The 17585-nt window shown below is 40.6% G+C and overlaps 1 protein-coding gene and 1 long non-coding RNA gene across 2 annotated transcripts in view; both read right to left on the bottom strand.

Annotated features, from left to right (window-relative positions):
- Nucleotides 1-17585, bottom strand: part of NRG1 (neuregulin 1) — a 959746-nt gene that overhangs the window by 279508 nt on the left and 662653 nt on the right. The window lies entirely within an intron of this gene.
- The window catches only part of LOC118993150 (uncharacterized), a 107446-nt gene continuing 105469 nt past the window's right edge, over nt 15609-17585 (bottom strand). Inside the window, exons 2-3 of the long non-coding RNA XR_005067783.1 lie at nt 16145-16222; nt 15609-15935 (exon numbers count right to left, since the gene is read on the bottom strand). This is a non-coding gene — a long non-coding RNA (uncharacterized LOC118993150). The remainder of the gene's footprint in view (nt 15936-16144; nt 16223-17585) is intronic.

Raw genomic sequence — 17585 nt, 5'->3', positions numbered from 1 at the left:
TTTGAGAAAACATGGGCTGTTGTCAGCCCATGTTGGAGGAGGAGGGGTGATGGAAGGGCAGAAGAGAACTCTGGGGAGACCTGGAGGGAGGGAGGAACATCTATCCTAAAAGCTGTAACATCCCCTCCTTGTTTACAAAGAAAAAGAAAATAGCTAATTGACGTAGGATGTGGGTGAGCCTGGTTTTCATCTAATTCCTGTTTTGCCTCATCTTGCGGTTGCCTTAGGAGTACTTCAGAGCCAACCATTTCCAGTGCTTTGGGGGTAAGAAGAAATAAAATAAAACAGTGCGGACTTTGGATCCCCCTCTCGAACTCATGCCAGCAAAAAGAGCAATTTCAGTCCCTGGAAGCGATTATTATGTAAAAATTAGAAAGTGTGAAATTCAGGATCTTGAGAGAGATTTTATTTGTATTGATTAAATAAAGAACCTGGTGAGAAATTCTTTAAAGCAAAACCTCAAGCAAGTGACCCAAACATTAATTAATGGCAAAAGAAGTCTCAAGTAGGTAATTTTCACATTCTCTGGAGGGCTTGTATGTTTGATATTTTTTGTTCAGGTGGGTACATTAACATCAGTTGCTGACAAAAAATAAATTTATTTCCCTACTTTAGATCCATGTAATAGTTCCATGACTAAATATAGCAATGATTTAATAATTGCTTCTATGGTGTTAAGTGAAATCATTTTTTATGCTAAAATATGGTGAGGAGTTGAACTGAAGAGAACATACATAACTAAGCTTTGGAAAGCCTGCATAATATAATCTGATTAATTATCCAAACTTTAAAATAATGTTCTGCTGAAGTTAACAATCACCTTCAAAAATCTCGACCCCTGAGATTTACACTGTGGAAAAAGTCCTCAAAGAGATTTACACTGAGAAAGACACCTTTTGTTTTACCAGGCAATCCTTTGTAAATCAAGTGTTATCTTACATTTTATTTTTCTCATTTTCTTTTTAGGGAAAAATTGCAAGGGCTAAAATAATAGAGTCGAGTATAAAATAGATGTATCTCTTGGTATGCTTATACAATGGTGTTCCAAGATCAATTTCCTCTTTTTATAACTATGTAGGACGTAGCTGCCCCACAGCGACTAATTAGCTTTGGGTGATTTTGTGAGAGCAGAAGGCATGTGCCCGAGGGTTTGATCAAACCACTTCCAGCAAAAAGCCAGGAGAGGGTCCCATTCTTCTGGCTGTTGTAATTTTCTAAGGCCTTTTGAACTTTGGTGTTCCTATTGGGAAGGATATAGATAACATCAACTTATTCAGGATCTTTTTTGTTTATTGAGAACTGACTGTCCTTGGGTATTAGTTAAAAGAAATTCTTACCCACATCTGCCCTGTGATGTTACAATACAGAACTAAGATTCATCATGTCTGACTGTCCCTCTTGACCCCACCTGAACAGTGTGGAGAAGCTGGGCATGGAAAAGAAAAGGCCTCCAGCCTTTCATTCGCTTCTCTCCTCAAGTGCCTTAGTAAGCTAAGAAGAGATGCTAGTGACATAGTCAAGAGTGCGAGCAACGTCAAGAGTGCGAGCAACGTCAAGAGTGCGAGCTCAAGGCTTTGATTTCCATTGCTGCTGCCAACATAGCCTGTTTTACTACAGGAAGAACTGTCTTTCTCTAAACTTCTGTCACTCCCAGGTGACATCCCCGTCCCTCCCCAGTCCATGCAAATCCCAAAGCATAACAAAAGAAGGAAGCCAGTCACTAGGCTGCTTTCGGAGATACATCATGAAAAAAGAGAGTATGTTCTTCTGATGTTGCATTTGAATAAAATGTTATTTCAGATCTGACTCAGTGTGCAGCAATTTCAATGTAAAGGTTTGCTAGACACGAATGGTTCCCTATATACAGTACGATCTCAATAAATATCTGTTAATACTGAAATAAGCAAATAAACAAACAGAGGGTTCGTTCAGAATTCAACATATTAGTTTATTTATTTGAGATCTGGTTTCCTTTCAAGCCCCTATTCTGGGGTATGGAAAGAAAAATAACATGTTTGCCTTGTTAACCATTTAGCAAGAGGGACTGCTGGTACCAAGGCAGTCTTCTTGATGAATGTACTCACCGAGCCTTTCTTCATATATAACCAAGCCTTATCTCTGTGGTCTTTAGCAATGTCAGGCCCTCAGAGCCAAATTTTAAGCAATTAGAAATCCATGTGAAACATCCTCATTTTTAATGAATCCTGGGATGGTTTGTAATGGTCAATTAGGCCTTCTCTAGTTGGTCTTAGTGATAATAACCCTGGATGCCATGGGAAATTTGAAAAAAAACAAAGAGCCTAGCCAGGGGTGTCCAATCTCTTGGTATCTCTGGGCCACATTGGAAGAAGAAGAGCTGTCTTGGGACACACATTAAATACATTGCAAGCCATAATCACAAAAACCTCTCACAAACTTTTAAGTAAGTTTATGATGTTGTGCTGGGCTGCATTCACTGTGATCTCGGGCAGGTTGGTCACCCAAAGCTGGGCCATTCTAACCATTATAAATCAGTGAAGAAAAGAGCAGAAATCGCCTGAGCAGTGGCATTGTTGCCCATCTTTTGGGGTTATTTTCATTTTGAGTCCGTGTTAATACTTAGGACATGAATCTCACATTCAAAAGGCACACGTCACCCAGAAGGTGAAACAGGCAGACTGAGGCTATAGAGAAAGGCAATTGGGTGGTTCAGTAACGATGAGAAATGAAGGGATGGACCAGCAGAACTGTCAGGGGAGGCTTCCTTGTAGACAGGGCACACGAACAAATGGTGTGTCTCCACCAACCACCCTTGTTTCGGGCTATATCTGTGTGGTCCTTTGGTGATGATCCAATTTCTAGGCCCTTTCCAGAAATATCCAGGGATGGCTACTCCCCCCGGCCAAATTCTCTTTGAATAACCACTATTATAAGAGCGATAGCTAGGCAGCCTTCTTCCTGTTTGGTCTCTCTCAAAACCAATCATAGATTTTATTTAAAGCTACTAGGAATCCCTAAAGTGAGTTTGCCCTACCTCTTACTTTAGAAGTAAGGTAGACAGAGCTGCAAGGGGCCAAATGGCTTCTTTAAAGTGGCCTCATTTGTTAGATATGATCCTTTTCATTGCTGGATTTTCCCGAGTCAACATCTCTTTGGACAAGATTGTCAGGCTTCCAAGGAAAGAATGATGTCCCTCATCAAGGCATTGGGGAACACACAAAAACTATAGTGAAAGTCTATGGGATTACCAAAGGATTGGTTCATCCTTCGGAAAAAACCTGAGTTATGCCAATCCCTTAACAAGTCAACTGGTTTAATGCCTTGGCTGATGCCACCTTGGCTTTTAAACAAAGAAGAAAAATAGAAGATTAAAATGTGTTTCATCTGTTCAAAATTCTATGCAGGTAAAATAACTCATATATGGAAAAATGAAAGGAAATTGTATTGTGTTTCCCATTGAATCTCCAGACAGCACAAAAGCACTGTGGCGTTGATATTCAAGACAGTAATTCTTCATAAGAGTGTCCACAAAGTCAAAGACCACTACAATAATTTTCAGAACCATACATTTTTCCTTACTTTAAATTTAAGAAAATTTATATTGAAATATATTCTGGAAAAGTATGATTTTTCTCCAAAATGCAGGACATAGTTTATATAAACAATAAATAAGCATATATATTCTTGTCTAAGAAAGCTTGGTAAGTAACAGGTAGGTTGGTAGCACTTACTGTTGGGGTGAAAAATGTTTATCAGTCCACAAAGCAACCTAGAATCCTTAGAAGAATTTGTGTTCAGACAGAGAAATTCTGGTACAAAATGGGACACTTTGTAATACTCACACTTTCATTCTTGCCCTAGGCATCTGTGACCATTGCTGATTTTCTGTATTAGCTTCCATTTTTCCCAAATTCCCTCCTTTTCAAGCTCCCTACATCTATTTGTTAACCAGGTCCTTCTTGGTGCATCTTTCCACATGTAACAATTTACTTATCCCTCTATGCCTCTATTCCTTTACTTCTGCCTCTAGACCTCTGTCCCTTATCACCAGAGGAAGCCCATTATTAGAGTACCACTTCTCTGTTTGGAAGATGGGTATGTGAATTGTGTGGTAAATGTGAGCCGGGGGGTTATGAGGAGGTTAAAAGACAAAGGGAAAGCCATGGTCATTTACCATAGAGATGAACTTCTGCTTTCCTGCTTTCTGACATACTCATATTTTACATGCAGAACAATTCTCCATCAAGCAGTTATTATACTTAATGGAATATAAGGGCTTACTCTTTTCCATGTCAGGAATCCACCACTGATCTTTATTAGATTGGCAACCCTTTCCAAAGAGCTGATTCTATGAAGCCTAGTTTTAAAGGCATGTCCTCAATAAATCTATTTCTACTTTTTTATGTTTTCTTAGTCCATGTATACTATTTTGGGTACATAGTAAAATAAGCCTTTTGGCCCACTCACAGGCTTTATAAAAGATGTCAAAGGAGGTTTTGAAATGTTTCTGAAATTTTTAAAAAGAGTAAAATAACTGGATTTGAGAATATCTCAGAGGCAACTTGGCTGTTATTTTCAAACCTTTTCTTCCAAGGACTTCCATTGTTCTGCAGCACTGAGTAAGATGTTTCCCCTTTCCCCTGCAGTGGAAATAAGCAACAATAGGACTGCTTTGTGAGACAGAAAATGATGAACGCATTTCCAAATGAGGGGGACGTGGACAGTGCCAATGAGCCAGAGGCCCAATGGAGCAGAAGGTGGATCTGACTTCCTTTAGCTCATAATGAACGCGATTCTTTTGGGTGTAGGCTCCGGTAAACCCATGGGAGGAAGGCAGTCTGCGATTCTGTGACTGTGATGAGGAAGAGGAGGGCTCAGCAGTTGCGGGGGGTACATGGTCCCCTCTCTGTACAGCTCTCTCTACCCTGTGCACCAGCGGAATGCCAACTGTGTGTCCTGTGGGTGATAGTGAGCTGAAAATGTTGGAGAATTTGCCTTCTCCACGCTTCAGGGATGGCAAGAAGGAGTAATTGTTACCTGTATGAAACATTAATGGAATCAGACCTTTCTGATATCTATTGTGAAGGGAAAAGTAAGGATCGATTACTAAGCACTGACCTTATACCAAGCACTAGACTAAGAGCTTTAAGAGTTTTATTTTGAATTTTCACAATAATTTTGTAATACAGTTAAACTTTTTAGATCTCACCTTTAATGAGAAAATCAAGTATGAGAGTTGAAGGTCATAAACTGGGAACATGAAATCTGTAACCCAAGGGCCTTGATGCCACCTCCATTATGCCTCGGTGCCAATTGTTGGCATGAAATTTCTAATGTCTGCTGGAATAGCCAAGTTGACCTTTTGACTGTTCTCTCCCAGGACTCCAAAGTAAAAACTGCTTTGTGAAATCCATCAGCTTCCCTGAAGTCAGAGAAATTGTCTAGATATTGATATCAAAAAGTCAGACAAAGATTTGCCAGTTGCCAGGTGTGTAAATTGACTCCTAGAGCCAAGTCTGTGTTTCTAGCTTGGATGCTTGTTTCCAGGGAGATGGTACACACAGCAGGCAGGCTCGGTGACTGCCAGTTCATCTGCATCTGGTTGTGTCATAGAAACCTTGCCCTAAGCGTGTACCAACCACAATGACCGGGGAAAGTGCCTAATTTTAAATCTAAAACTATTTTCTTAATCACCGAGCATGGGAGCACCGAGACTTTTACTCAGTGCCAATATTTTAAATTGAAAACAAGACCATTCAATGATAAAAGAAGAGGTACACTAATAAAAACTTGCCTAAATTTCACTGTGATTACTAATCAGGCTTTTCAGAATATGAGAAGAAAAGGTCTTTTCTTATGAATATAAACTTCTAAGTCAAATTCTATTAATAAATTCTTTGGTGTTTGTAAAACCTCAGTTTAAAACCAACAGAGCTGTGTTCGGGCAAGTCTGAATATGTGTAATATCTTTGTAGAATCTCACTGAGAGAAGTATCCAGCCCTTCACTTTAATTAATAATATCATATAAAGCAAAGATGGCATACATCCTGGTGGACTACTACTTTTCATCCTCTGGCTAAATAGTTCATTGAATCACAGCTTAATGAGGTTGTGACATCATAGTTCATCACCATGGAAACAACTATGATTAGACATTACCCTGTGGCATTCTTTGTCATCAATCTATTGCCTCTTCCACGCTCAGCAAATCAAAGTCACTCATATCTTCACAAGTTAAAACTGTTTTCTATGGTAAAGATCACGACAAACCAAAACAATGATTGCTTTCAAAGTAATCAGAAATGAGAGAAATTGAAAATATAGAAATAACCACTCATAATCCTCCCTCATTTTTCAATGGTTAATTCTAATTATTGGGTGAGTTTCCATGTAATTTTCATGTATTTATAAACATAGCACATTACATAGCCTTTACATTTTTTAAAAGATTTTGTTTTTATTTATATTTAGAGAGAGAGGAAGGGAAGGAGAGAAACATCAATGTGTGGTTGCCTCCCCTGTGCCTCCGAGTGGGGACCTGGCCTGCAACCCAGGCATGTGCCATGACTGGGAATCAGGCCAGTGACACTTTGGTTCACAGCCCGAGCTCAATCCACTGAGCTACGCCAGCCAGTGCTTAGCCTTTACATTTTAACATAAGCAGTTCTCTATTGGGCTATTTAGTTACCAGGACTTTTTATTAAGTTCTGATATGTTCTGAAAGCAACATGTTCTAATACCATGGTTTGCTATCAATAGGCCTTGAAAAGTAAAAGTCAAGATGGCGAGAATGTTCTTGCTGTGTCTTGCGGAAGGATATACAAGTTATTCCACTTTATTTCTTCAGGTTTCCTAGTGAAAAGCAAGTTAAGATCTTATTTCTCTTTTTCATCGTAAGGCAGGGAAGATTTAGAAAACGAGACTACCATGGGCTTCCTGAAAGGAAATTACCACAGAGAAATGTAGATATAATCCAGTAAAATATAAGTGTCTGAAGCAAATCTAACTGCCACAAGTTTACAAATTCTGAGTCCTTATTGCTCAACACAGAGAAGGTGCTCAACCAATGTTACTGAAAGTAAATTGGTAGCAAATACTTAAGGAAAACAATCAGCCAATTTATAATTTAGAATTCTGTTTTCATTATTATTGTGAAGGTTAAATTTGTATAACATTAGAGGAGATCTGTGAATACATAAAAACCACTTTACATTGTCTTAGACAAGGCTTTCTATCAGAATAGACTTTAGGTATCTGGTGGCCACCTTAGCATAAACATTATTTTTCTCAAAATTAAAAACTTTTGCCTGTAAAAGACATGGTAAAGAGAGTGAAAAGATGAGCTGCAAACTAGGAGAAAACATTTGCAAACCGCCTATTCGCTAGAGGACTGCTCTCGAGAATACGTAAAAACCTCTCAAGACTCAACAGTCAAAAAATAATCCATGCCTGGCTGGTGTAGCTCAGTGGATTGAGCGTGGGCCTGCAAACCAAAGGATCACAGTTGGATTCCCAGTCAGGGCCCATGCCTGGGTTGCAGGCCAGTTCCCAGCAGGGGACTCACGAGGGGCAACCATACATTGGTGTTTCTCTCCTTCTCTCCTCTTTCCTCTCTAAAGATAAAGAAATGAAATATTTACCAAAAAATCCAATAGGAAAAAAGCAAAGGGCACGAAGAGACATTTCACTAAAGAGGATATACAAATGGCAAATAAGCCCATGAAAACATGTTTGACATCTGTCACCATTAGGGAAATGCAAATTGAAACCACAGTGATGTATCACTACAAACTTGTCATAATGGCTCAAATAAAGGCAAAATGGTCCCACCAAATTCTGGTGAGGATGCAGAAAAGCTGGGTGACTCTCCCATCATCGATGGGGATGTAAAGTGGTGCAGCCGTGTTGGAAAACATTTGGACAGTTGCTTCAAAAAAAAAAAAAAGCATGCAACTACCCTGTGACCTAGCAATTACACTTCTGGGAATTTATTCCAGACAATTGAAAATTTCTGTACACAAAAACCTGTACATGAATATTTATAGCAACTTTTTTTTGTTATAGTCCCAAACAGGAAATAACCCCAGTGTCCTTCAGTGAGTGAATGGTTAAACAGCCACCTCATGAAATACTACATGACAGTAAAAAAGAAGAAACTTTGATAGGTACAACAATCTGGATAAATCTCCAGAGAATTATGCTAAATAAAGACTTTCCAAAGAACTATGCTGAATGGAAATAGCCAATACCTCAACAGTACAGACCCTATGATTCCATTTATATACCATTTTTTGAAATGAGAAAATATTAATGTTGCTAGAATTTAAGGTGGAAGTGGGCCAAGGGAAAAATTATGGCTGTAAGAGAGCAATAGGAGGGAGCCTTGCAGTGATAAAGATGTTCTGTATCTTGACCATGAATGCCACTATCCTGATTGGGTAATTGTACATTAGTTTGGCCAGATGTCAACACTGGTGGAAAATGGGTAAAAGGTACATGAGATCTCTCTGTATTATTTCTTATAACAGTAGTTGTATCTACAATTATCTCAAAATACGAAGATTAACTTACAAAGTTATTTTTGAGGAAGATTTTAAAATTTAAGTTCCAACTCCCACAAGCCACATAATACCTTAAAACAGTTAACTGTTCAAAGTGCCCCTCTTATTTCATGACTGGGAACTGCATATAGAAAAAACATAGCTCATGATGTCTAGTAAAACTGGCCGATGAAACGTACTTCAATCAGATGTTTCCTGTTGAAAATATAGTACCCAAAACTGTAACAATAGTAGTAAGAAATGATGGTATTATAACATGAGAATGGGGTTCAAATTCTGAAATGTAGTTCTGAGGACACTCGTGATTGATAAGAACCCACAAATTATATCCTACTCACCGTGCAACATGAAGGTGTTATACAGCTGATGCTCTTCCTTCTTTCTTCCTAATACTCGTCTTTGGGAAAACCAACCAGATAAAATGAAAGGCAACTTCTAGTGCACATAAAGAAGGCTGAGTGGGATTCTGAAAAGTATATTTGTCTAGTCCACAGACATTTCTACCCAGGTTACTAGATAGTCATGCTCTGTGCTGGGCACAGGGAGACAAAGGCGAATAGGGCCTGATTTTTCTTGTCTAGGAAGTCTAGGCATACAAGAGGGAAGAATTCTTCCTTAGTGATAGAACCTTCCTCTCTACTGTACTAAGTGTAGATAAAAAAAGAGAAATCAATAAAGGAAGCACACAGGGGCAACACAGAATCCAGATTAGGATTTGGGGCAGGCTAGGGAGATAGAGGGCCTTCCAAGAGGAGCTAGGTCTTGAGCAATGAATGAGGTATTAGCCAGGTTCACAAAAACCACAAAACACCCAGGAGGACTTTCCAGAAAGAACGTGTAATCTCATTTTGAATAAATTCCAAGTTTGAGTGCACTTAACAAATAGAAGTTCCCCTGATATGGCTAAAACATGGACCAAAAATCCCTCCCCCAAATCCCTCCCATTTACCCGTACATGCTATTGTGCTGGTAGGAGCACAGCTGTGTGTAAACACAGTCGCAGAAACTTCACGAACAAAGTCCCAAGCACCTCGGCTTCCACCTGGCTATGAAATACTGTTGAAGAGTGGGAATGAGGAGGGTGGTACTGAGTATGCCACAACGCACCAGAATTTTGTTAAGTGTGTGTGTTTGTGTATGTGAGTGTGTGTGTTTAATATTTGGTCATGGGAGACCCAGTTGGTACACTGTAACACTGACCTCCTTAAACAATTTTTCCTCACTGTTAGGCACTACCAATACTATTAAGTCACTGAAATCTCTGAGCAAAAAAAAAAAAAGAAATACACTTATACTTACATAATGATCTATGCTCATTTGCGCAGATCTATTACATACAGCTTCATCTGGACTAAATGATGACAGCCTAATTGATGAGGTTCTTACAGACCAAAAGACCTCGCCTTAACTCTGTCCAAGAAAGAACATCATCTTAGTGATCAGACTCGTGCTTACTTTAGCAATGCGAGGTGAAGAAGGAAAGGATAAAATCGGAATCTAGAGATTCCTTTATAAATCACTGCTTAGAGAAATAAGAGTTACTTGATAGCTGTAATGCAAACTTCAGCTTCTAATGCTTTCACAAAGCAAATTATTGGTAGAAAACTTCAGAAATGAAGCTGGAGGAATAAAATGAAAGTGTATATACTTAGTGATAGGCTAGGCTAGGATGCACTCTAAAATTCCAAGGATGGGAAAAGATAAACATTGTAAAAGGACTCTTCGTTGGGACTGATGAAAACAAGTTATCAATAAAACTGTTTTGCTGCAGATTATAGCATGCATCTATGGAAACAAATGAAAGCCAAATATTACTCTCCTAAGATATTCCAAAACATCCTAAAGTATATCCAGAACCATTAAAAAAGAAATGCCTATGAGTTTTGTTGACTTCTAATTCCTTACAACATTGAAGTCACTTGATTCTACTTTACATTCTTAGATTTAAGGGATTTTCTGATGGTGTTTTTGCTGTGGAAAGAGACCTCTTTACCTCCATGGCAAATGTGAACCCCTGAGGTTTGTAGACTGTTAACCAGGTGAATTTACAAGCTACTGACCCAGCCACCAGCGTGGCTATTGCGCACAGAGCAAGAGCTGAGGGCCAGGGCACATGAAACACACATGGAGAAGCCAGAGTATGCGAAATGCTCTCCTCTGACTCTCCCAGGCAACAGAGAATGATTTTGGTCAGTCTGCTGGGGTTACCCCGACAGGGACTGCACAAAGCTGCCAACTCACTGATTTGAGCTTTGCGAACTTTTTTTTTTTTTCAATTTGGATAAAGGTGCTTTTAAATACAAGGCTCCATGGTTTGGGGAAAGACTCTCCCCTACTTTTGTGATGCATGGATATCTTTACTCACTCAGCCAATGAGGAAACTAAGGAGACCCTGGGGTTGTCATGATGCTGGTTCCCAGAACGGAGGTCATAAGTGAAACTAGAAAGGCAGTTACTAAAATACTCGCCTGCCCTTCTTTATCTGCTGTCTTTCTTCATCCATCCCAGTTCCTAACTACCAGACAAAAACAAAGGCAGAGTGTCTCCAGCAGGCCACCGTTAAAATGCACCTGGGAAAAGGGGATGATTATTGGCAGTCCCTCCCATCCTGATCTTTTTAAATTATTTTGTCAGATTAGGCCATCATCACGTTGGAAGGCACAGAGTTATCAGGAACTGAGGCTCCGTGCTGAGTTTCAGTGATGAACAGGGAAAAGAATGAAGTAACAAGCCAGTGAGCCTGAGCACCAGGGAAGGCTTGCCCTGGGCCTGTGGGTGCCAGAAATGGCTCCCCATCTGGGATTCTGGGGCATTAAGTTAGGGGACCCTAACACTTTGATTCCTATCCTTCACATATTAATTATGTGACTCTGAACACATTAACTTCTCTGAATCTCTCCCTTTTTTTCACTTGTCAAATAGGTAGGCATAATCCCACCCATTCTTCAGAGGCATTGCTAGAACTGAGAGCCAGCACTGTGCCGTGAGCGCTCGGCGTAGTGCCTGACCCACGGCAGTGGCTGCTTCAGAACCATCTTTTGAATGAATCACATGTGGAAAATATCTAGCTCAGGGTCTGATCCACAGCAGGTTCTCAATAAATCAAAACTTTAGATCTATGTTGTACTACTGAGAAATATCCTGAAAACTGTGCCCCGTTAAAATGTATGTGAACACCCACAAATCTCTCAGCCCAAGGATGAAAAAGTATCTGTGCTGTAAGAAACTCCTCTTACTCTTGACCGAGTTTAGGATACTTCACAATTCTGTTCCCACTGAGACTAAGAATGTGCACAAGTTAGACAGAGGGGTAAATGCTAACATTCATTTAGAGTTGCCTAGGTGAGGGCTGTTCCTCCTTGTTGCCAGGAACCAAAACAATACAATTTGGGAGACAGCACATTCTCCACTTATCTGCTACCTACATTTAGCATTTTCTATTTCGGGCCATTATTAATCTATAATTATTCTCCTTTGTGGAATTGAGAAATCATAGCAGGAGGTTACATTGCTCAAAGAACGAATTCTTTCCTGAACAAGGCAAACTGGAAAAAATACAAGCCCCAAAGGGAAAAGTGCCTTCCCATTTCCTGAAGCATACTAAGAAGCCTGCAATTAGCTCCGTTTGTAATACTTTCCATGGCTCTGCTACCGGACATATCTCGCTTCTCCACCATGAGTCTGGTAAGAATTGCCTAAATCTATAATCTCTCTTCTGCCCTTTTGGGCCCTTATCACCTCTTTCCTAATTGCAGGCGGTGGGGTGTGAGCTGACACAAGCTTCCGAAACTTGCATTTCTCTTCCATCCTGACATTTCCCTGATGCCTCCCCACAGGTCCCTTCAATGGACGCCGTGTAGCCTGGACCTCAGATGAAGATGATGCAGAACGGGGCCCCGCCCACCGGAAGGGATTTTCACTCCCCTGCGCCACGGCTGTCCAAGGTGATACTGCACGGGGAGCCCACAGCACGTGCTCTGTGCGACAAATCCTGCTCTGGCTGCCCCTCCTGGCATCCACTCAGGAATGTAAGGCAACGCTATAGGCGGTGACCACGAATATGACAGATACGTCCCCCACAACACAGTCAGCCCACTGGTCTCATTTCCCTTTGGCCTAGATCCGGACGTTGCATTTAATCATTTTGTAATTGACCACAACTGAGAAGTACCCCTTCTCTCTAAATGGAATTTGCCCAGAATATTCAGGGTCCACCCAGAAAGAGCAGACAGCACCCTTGGTCGTGATGTTAAATACAGTGAGACACGAAGTGAAACACAGACTTTGGTGTCAGGAAATATCTCACCCAATCTTTCATGTCCCTTTTGACTAAGTGGTTCTGAACAAATTACATAATATTTCTTAGGTTCTCTCTTATTTGTAAAGTGAGGGCAATTAATGATACCTACATTAGAAGGTTGTTTAGAGGATTGATTGAGTTAATAGGTTAAAATAAGCTTCGAACCTGTTTAGTGCGTAATGAGCTTTCCACAGATGTAATTTGTTGTTATTTCTATTTTTTAATCCTTGAATTTTCTATCACTAGGTAGCAGAGACAGGCCCAGGGCCCCTGAATGACGAACCTTACACCAGGTGTATTCTAAGGAGCTCCACTTCCTCACGTACATCCTGCCAAAATATAGCTACATTTTCTACCAGATAACAGAAGAGAACAATCCGCAATTAGAAATGCACGGTTTTAAGCTGGGTTTGGTTACTCGTCTCTTATTAAAACACAAATGTTCCTGGGAAGGGCAACACATTAAGCCAATCAATAGGAACATTTACCATTTGTGAAGTAACACCTTCCAGGTACTTGTGGCATTTCTTATCTCATTTTAACCTGCTTAACCACCCTATGAGGAAAACACTACGTCCACGGACAAAGTTGGGACATTTAGGTTTATGATGATAATCAGAGCAAAAAATGGATAACAAGTCACTCAGTCAAGTATTTTTGTAGTAAAAGAAATGACACATATAAATAATCTGAGAAGCTGATAGACAGGCCAACGCAGGGCAAAATCAGCCTAGACTCAGGTTATATGGAGATACCCATTCCAAGGTTGGCTCTGACCTTGGAAACAGGTATTTCTGGGGAACTTGGAGAATATTAACTGTCTCATGTGAGGTCTGGTCTTTTGAGGATAGTAAGAAGCATGACCATTTCGGTAAATATGGACAAAGTCACCAATAATGCAAAGGGCTATTGTGTGAGGGTGGGTTGGGGCATGGGTGCTCTGGGGATCTTGAGAATAAATACCAGGCCAGACATATGGATTCGTGATTATTGGTAAGAGAGGATTAGGACAGATCCTAGTCAAAGTCAGGACCCTACTTTACTGCAGGGCTCTAATGCCTATTTGCTAAGTAGATGATGTGCCATCTGTCATCATAATCATTCAGTCGTGTTTCCTGAGTGATTTTACACAGTTATTTTGATATCAGATAGAAGCAAAAGAGCACAGGCTCTAGAATTAGAGAAATCTGGGTTTAAGTCAAAAGTCTGCTGTGACCATGGGCAAGATATTTAATTTCTTTGAGCTTTGCTTTCAGCGTTTGTGTGTGTGTGTGTATGTGTTACAGTACTCACTAATTGTGAGAATTAAATGAGGTAACGTACTTGAGCCCTGGCTGGTGTGGCTCAGTGGATTGGGCACTGGCCTGTGAACCAAAGGTCACTGGTTCAATTCCCAGTCAGGGCACACACCTGGATTGCAGGCCAGGTCTCCAGTAGGGGGCATTCGAAAGGCAACCACACATTGATGTTTCTGTCTCTCTCTTTCTCTCTTCCTCCCCCCTCTCTAAAAATACATACATAAATTCTTTAAGAAAATTAAATGAGGTAATATACTTGAGGAATACCAGTAAATGCTAGTCGTTTTCAGCATACAGACATCTCTAAACTGTGAGCAGGGGCCACGTCTTACTGATCTTCATATCCCTGACGCCTGTTTGGTAAATAAATGCTGAATAAATGAAAATTGACTGATGTTTGAACCACAAACTTTGGAAAAAGTGTTTCTGAGGTTCCAAAAAGAAAGAAAATATTGCAGTGTAACACAAGATCCAATCAGACCGGGCATTTTTACGGTAGCAAACAGTGCATTTTCTAGGAAACAGAATGCCTTCTTTTGTCAGCGCCTCTGTGGCTGTTTCGCCACTTACTCACCATTTACGCAAAGAGAAAAGCTCAGTCCCTATTTTCAGCGATGAACATAACGGGACAAGTGCAAATCACCAGATACTGTAAAAAATGCCTTCGATTATTGGGATGTGGCTCAGTCTGGAGTTTCAGTGAAAACGCTTCTATAGCAGGTGCTCCATTCGCTTGTCTCTAACCTCCCCCAGCGCCTCCTCCACACTCCCACCTCTCACCCGGGCTCTGCACATGTGTTCTTAGACAGTTTGCCAGATTTGTTGTAGGAGAAAGCAACAGATCATTTATTGCCACTCATGGATATGTTACCAGATTTCTCTTCTCCCTTGGGAAGCAAAGGGAATATCACACACAGTCCCTGCTCCACTGATGAGCAGAAATCATTCTATCTGCAAGAAATTGAGAATTCTTGAGGGGGTCTTGCAGGAGAGTGAGGCTCTCAACGCTTGAGAGGGAATTCCTGTGGTCTGGGGTGCTGGCCTCAGGTGATTTTTGTGTGGTTCACTGACCAAGTCAAGATGAAACGCTTGAGAGGGAATTCCTGTGGTCTGGGGTGCTGGCCTCAGGTGATTTTTGTGTGGTTCACTGACCAAGTCAAGATGAACCTGTAAAATTCACCAACAGTAATAGCACCGACCTAATGCTGAAGACACACTGAGTTAATGATGCAAATTATGATAGCACACTCAAGAACAGGACTATGTGATTTTCCTGAACAACGTGTCCATTTGAAACTCTAGCACATTCAGCCTCGACACACACGTATCACTTTTAGGTGGAACCCTTTGACCTGCAGGAAAACATTTAGATAAAGCAAAAAAAATCTATGCAATATACTATATGGATATATATTTTTAAATAACAACTTTAATTAATTTACATTTATTCTTTTAAAATGTACATGGTATATCACATAGAAAAGGACAGCATGGTGAAGGACACAAAGTTCTGGAGATGCAGTTGTAGCAAGGAAACAGATAGGTGGGGAAGCAGGTAACAGATGTAGTATGTCCAGTCTGAGAAGAAGTGGCCACAGTGTTGGCACAAACTTCTGGTATTGCCAATTTATGATATTGCCCATGCATTTTGTTTTGATAAACAAACAAAAGGAGAGAGAAAGGGAACAGATGATTAGAATGAAGTTCTTGTTTTCTTCTGTTGGAAAACAAAGCATTATTTCTTTCTGGATTAATAACTGTGTATCTCTAGTCCAAGTCGTGTTCTAACAATTTCCCTGTAATTAGAAACACACGTATTTGCATAAATTACTGCCAAAGTACCTAGGTATTTTACTGGCATTAGTAATCAGCGCATGGCAAGGAAAACACTGCCAGTGGGCAGAAGGCTTCCTAGTGTTTGCGCCAGAGTGGTAAATGGAGGCTGCGACTGTGTGGGATGAGGCAAATACTGGGTCCGAAGAAGCCAGAGTCTCAAAACACTTACCTTTACATTTTGTTCCACTACACAAAGACTGAAGCTATTATTTCTTCTGGCCAATTCCCCGATTTGGTTCTCATCATTCTACAAAACAAAGAGAAGAGAAACTCTGGGTAACTCTCCTTATATATCACTTAATCCCATTCAAATTGTAAAACATACAGCCTGTTATTTAGTTGCCTTAAGAAAACCACATTTCATTCCACTCCCACCCTCCAATCACTAAGGTCCAATGGTACTAGGTTGACTTGCATTAAGGCCACTCCCTGGTGTCGATGCAGCTCATGCTTAATTACAAAAACCTCAGCTCTGCAGGAGGAATAAACAGGCTTCCAAGTGTAATACTAATCTGTGCTTTGCAATAGTGGATGAAATGTGACTAGGTCCTAGCCCAAAAGCAAAACACAAACAAACAACTTACCTGGTACGAGAGAGCTGGACCAATTTCTCTAAGTCTTGAACAAGCTACCCCAGATACAGGGCAGATCCAACATAAAGATATCTTCAGGTGAGGTCGGGGTCCAGGACAACCCATTACTGTTGCTGAAATAAAATCTGGTTTTCCATGAGGGAGTGATCCAACCATCAAGAATTACCAGGGAGCTGTCATAAGCACTGATCTGCTCAACAGCGACACCTCCGCACTTTGTACTTAGTTTTAGTCACTGGCTAGAAGAAACGAGCAGGTGACAGGGCAGGAGGGAGCTTTGGCCCGTGCAAGTGTGAAACCCTTCAGCAGGAAAACCTGCAGTCAGTTCTACCAGTGCTGATAGTTCCATTTAAGCCCATGGTTGAAGTCTGCTAACAAGGGCAGGCAAAATATCCCAACAATAAGACCCCTGTTTTAGAACTAGTGAAGTTGATTTCCATAAGCGTTATTTTCAATCAGATGTTTTAAAAGGTATCTGTAAGGAAAAAAAAAGTCACTCAAATAAATCAGTGGTACTGGGGATTGATGCAGTGGTGTATTTTATTACTATGCACTTATATCGGCTTTCCCCCTGGGTGGGGCGGGGGGGATTATATTTCCCCAGACACTGAAGTCAGACTTGGATTGACTTTCTCTTTTACTAAAATGGACATCGGGGGGGTGGTGGTGGAAGTGACTTGTGTGATATCTAGGTAGGAGCTTAAGACGTCGCTTGTGGTTCAACTTGGCCTTTGCCATAATGAACATGAATATTAAAAGAGAGACTCCTTCATCACGGTGGGTCCCACAGAGAAAATGATGTGGAGCAGAACCCTCTGCTAACATTCATGAGGCAGGCAATGTATTTGAAAAAAATAGAACTTGATTACTGTAAACTGGCAAGGTTTGGGGGTAGTTAACACAGAACAGCCTAGTCTATTCCAGCTGAAACATATAACGACTTGGAACAAAATAATTATGTGGTTGAAACTGCCTCTGTTCACACTGTGTTTATAAGCAACTCAACATCCGTAATTA

The sequence above is a fragment of the Sturnira hondurensis genome, unplaced genomic scaffold (genome assembly GCF_014824575.4).
Source record: "Sturnira hondurensis isolate 20B ecotype Veracruz unplaced genomic scaffold, ASM1482457v3 Scaffold0008640, whole genome shotgun sequence".
NCBI classification, from domain to species: Eukaryota; Metazoa; Chordata; class Mammalia; order Chiroptera; family Phyllostomidae; genus Sturnira; species Sturnira hondurensis.
The sequence above is the reverse complement of the archived record's forward strand: the minus strand, read 5'-3'. Positions and strand labels throughout refer to the sequence as shown.